The following is a 3,723-nucleotide window of genomic DNA, read 5'->3' on the forward strand; positions in this document are numbered from 1 at the left end:
ATTTAAATTTATAGATTATTTAATTTGTATATTGCACTAATTAATAATTAAATAAAATATATAGTTATACAAATATATTTTAAAATTTTTAATACATACATATAAACATTTCTATTTAAAGGCACTACCATGTTAAAAAAATAAATAAAATCAACGATGGTATATTATATGGTTTTGCTCTCCTAATTAAAACTCACCACTAATGAATATAAATATAAATGAAATTATATTATATTAGTCAATTCTAAATGAAATTAAACATTTTTATTATAAAACAGTGGTTAAAAAAAAGACACTAGCCACAAGATAATATAATATATGTGGCTATGCCACATATATATATAAAACAATAACAATAACTTCGTGTCCGTGTAAAAGAAGGAACTCTGACGGAGTCTTCAGGCAGACTGAGTCTGTCATAGACGTCAATTAGGCTTCCTACAGTTCTTGCGAATCTCTCCGCCTGTACCGGTGAGAGGATTAACGTTTCCCATGTTAACCATGGACGTGGCGAAGTCCGAAAAGAAGGTGTTCTTGTTATTACTGTAGGTAGTAACCATGGAGTCTGTAGAACCTCCGTTATACAGCTGCTGGTCGGAGTGGAGAAGTCCGTTTTGGCATCTCAGATTTGAGTAGTAGTCGATGTCAAACGTGGTGGGAGTAACAAGATCCAATGGTGACAGGTTGTTGTCGCTTCCTGTACTCGGACAGTTTGTCTTCAGGGAAGAGGGGTATGCTGCGCTAATGTTGGATTCGTTGTAAATGCGGGCCCTGAAGCTTGTGCACCGCGCTTGGCCTATGGTGTGCGCACCTAATTAATTACCAGAGAAAAAATCAAGACTTCAGATCAAATGCCGGGTTATCGTATTAATTCTCGATGAGATTTTTTAATATTTATTGTGATCCACGGTATAAATATTATATACCTGACAGAACAACCATGTCCTTAGTGGAAAGGCCCTGAGCTTGAAATAAGGAGATGAGAGCACTGAGATTAGAAGTAGGAGCCGGAATGTTCCTGTTTGCACCACTTAGGCTGGCAGTCCTGGAGTCTCTCCTCCCAAGCTGCACTGTCCATGTTGGGCCTCCCAACTGCGATCAACAAAAAAGACAAAGTATAACTAGCAAAAACGACGAAAATATTGTCAATGCCGTGTTATTGAATTAATTTGATTATAGATTTTCATGTTTCTGAATTTAATTTGATTATATATTCGAGTAATAGTTTGAAATTTTATAAATAGAAGTGAAGCGAATTTAACTAAATGTATTGTATATCAAAATCTACAATTCATATATAGAAAAATCCATATAGAGAAAATCGATCACCAAATAGGATACCTAGATAAATAATTTCAATTTGCATATCAATATGTTTTATATGAAAGATAAATGTATTGTATATCAAAATCTACCACTAACAGAAAAATCCATATATATAGAAAATCGATAACCAAATAGGATATCTAGATAAATAATTATGATAAAGTATATACATATGTTTATATGAATGATAAAGTAGGGAACATTTATTTAGATGATGAACATTATGGATATGAATATGAACGATGTTAAAAAAATTGTATAATTATATGAAAACTGAGTATTTTTATTTTTATGGTTGATTTGTTGAATGTTAAGCAATCAAAAGGATATAGGCACGTTAAATAATTGATTAGGCCTACGTCTGTCTGATTGCATAATAAATGATGCTAAAAAATGTATAACCCTAGTGAAAAATGAGCATTTTTATTTTTATTGTTCATTCGTTAAATATTAGGCAATTAGAGTGATAATTGACAGCGCCTATGCGCTTATTTCTATCTGATTGCCGAATCATTAACGAATCTTCTGCAAATCAGCAATCGAAACAAACTTAAGGGTGAAAAATACTCAACATCATGCATTTAGTTAATGATTGGTTCAATATTTTTTCATCTCATTTACTAAATATTATTTTATTCTCATCTAATAGCTTAATAAATGATACTTAATAAATTAATATATAGTACTTAATATTTAGGTAACTAATCACCTAAACACCAACCTAATCAATAACTTAATACATGTGCTTAATATTTGCTTTGCTTAACTAACTACCCAGACAACAGCGCATGAGTAGCTTAGTACATAGTGCTTAATATTTTCGTAACTAATTACCTGGACAACAGAATCTCTAGCAGCAATAGCCAAAATATCTGCGCACGATACAACTCCACTGCAAACTGCTTCCACTTGAGACTTGATAGTGTCTATCACATCGAAACCCCTTACCGAATTGTTGTTGGGAACGGCGGTCTTTTCTCCAGTTAGAGTCGAAGAGTCGTCCAGCAGCACAGACCCATCGCAACCCTGCAAAAGCACTCTTGTTTTTCATAATCACGGAAGTAAAGAAATCCAATTTTACCGGTCTGGAAAATAGAGCGAATGGATTTTAAGACGGGGAACGAAGAAACAAAAATATTAGATTACATTAACGAAGCAGTCGTGAAAGTGAAGGGGAGGAGCGATGCCCCCATGCGCTTCTCGTTGGCCACCGCTTGCTTCACAGCGGCCTGCACCGTTGAGAGTAGTTTGGGACATGATGTATTATAAAACGTTGCGCTAAGCTGCGCGTACGCAACGGTCGAACACATCAACAAGGCGATAAAGGCCAGAGATCGAATTGCTGTAAACGAAGCCATGACTCTTCGAAGCAATGAAATGTTGAGCAGGTTGAAAGGGTTTTTATAGTTGCAGAGCTTCTGTCCGTCGAGTTACAGTTGGCGCGGCAGCGACATTAAGGCGCAAACAAAAGACAGTAGGCTCCACTCATTTTCAAAAGGTTATCGGTGGACGTCAGCAATAGCTTCGAATTCCTTTCTATTAATAGCGCCATACGCGTAAATTAGGGGAAAGCTATAGATTTATGCCCCACCCGCCTACCATGATATGTGTAGACAGAAGCCTCGCAAAGCTTGCAAATGATCTTTTATTGGATATCTGCAGACCATTCTCCCTGTAGTTCCGGCCATTGCTTCAATTTAGGTAAAGAGCCTAGACATCATCAATCTTTGACTTTTGTTACATAGTAATAGACACATAATCAATCTTTGACTTTCATTACATAAATTTTGATAACTTTGACTTTGGCAATAGATTCCAAAATTAACTTAGTACATAATAATTGAGAATTTGATCTTAATATGTTCTCTTATCAAAAGAAAATTAGGCTGCATCTCAACATCAACCGAAATAAAACTGAGTCTTCCTAACTAAGTTATGAATCTCATCAGATCGGCTGAGAGCGCCTGGACCTTGACATTCTCCAGAACCTTTCTTTTTTACTTTAAACGTATTTAACCGATAATAAAACACTGGTATATTTTAATTATTCAATGTTTTGGTAATAAAACAGAGTCTTCATAACTAGATTATGAATGTCATCAGATCGGCTAAGAGGGCCTTTCAATTGACATTCTCCAAAACCGTTTCTTTAAACTTTAAACGTATTTAACAGATAATAAAATACTGGTATATTTTAATTATTCAATGTTTTGGTATTTTTGGTTTTTATTTTTTCGAGACTAAATTTTATTTATTTAGAACATATATTTAAAAGTATAAGATAGATTTAATTTCTTAACAAATTTAGAGATATTTGAATTTGCAGAGCACATAACTCAAACTTGTTAGTAAATAAAACAGTAATGCGATATTCATAAAGAAATACATCATAAACAC

At 34.1% G+C, this 3,723-nt stretch overlaps 1 pseudogene across 1 annotated transcript; it reads right to left on the minus strand.

Annotated features, from left to right (window-relative positions):
- Positions 1–286: 286 nt before the first annotated feature.
- On the minus strand, positions 287–2,693 carry LOC149138376 (peroxidase 4-like; annotated as a pseudogene). The gene is made up of 4 exons (XR_016265317.1): positions 2,473–2,693; positions 2,161–2,352; positions 927–1,092; positions 287–811 (listed from the first exon to the last, which is right to left on the minus strand). The product of XR_016265317.1 is annotated as a peroxidase 4-like (transcript).
- Positions 2,694–3,723: the final 1,030 nt, after the last annotated feature.

The sequence above is a fragment of the Pinus tabuliformis genome, chromosome X (assembly GCF_031772625.1).
Source record: "Pinus tabuliformis cultivar Carrire ecotype Pingquan chromosome X, CPIR1, whole genome shotgun sequence".
NCBI lineage: Eukaryota > Viridiplantae > Streptophyta > Pinopsida > Pinales > Pinaceae > Pinus > Pinus tabuliformis.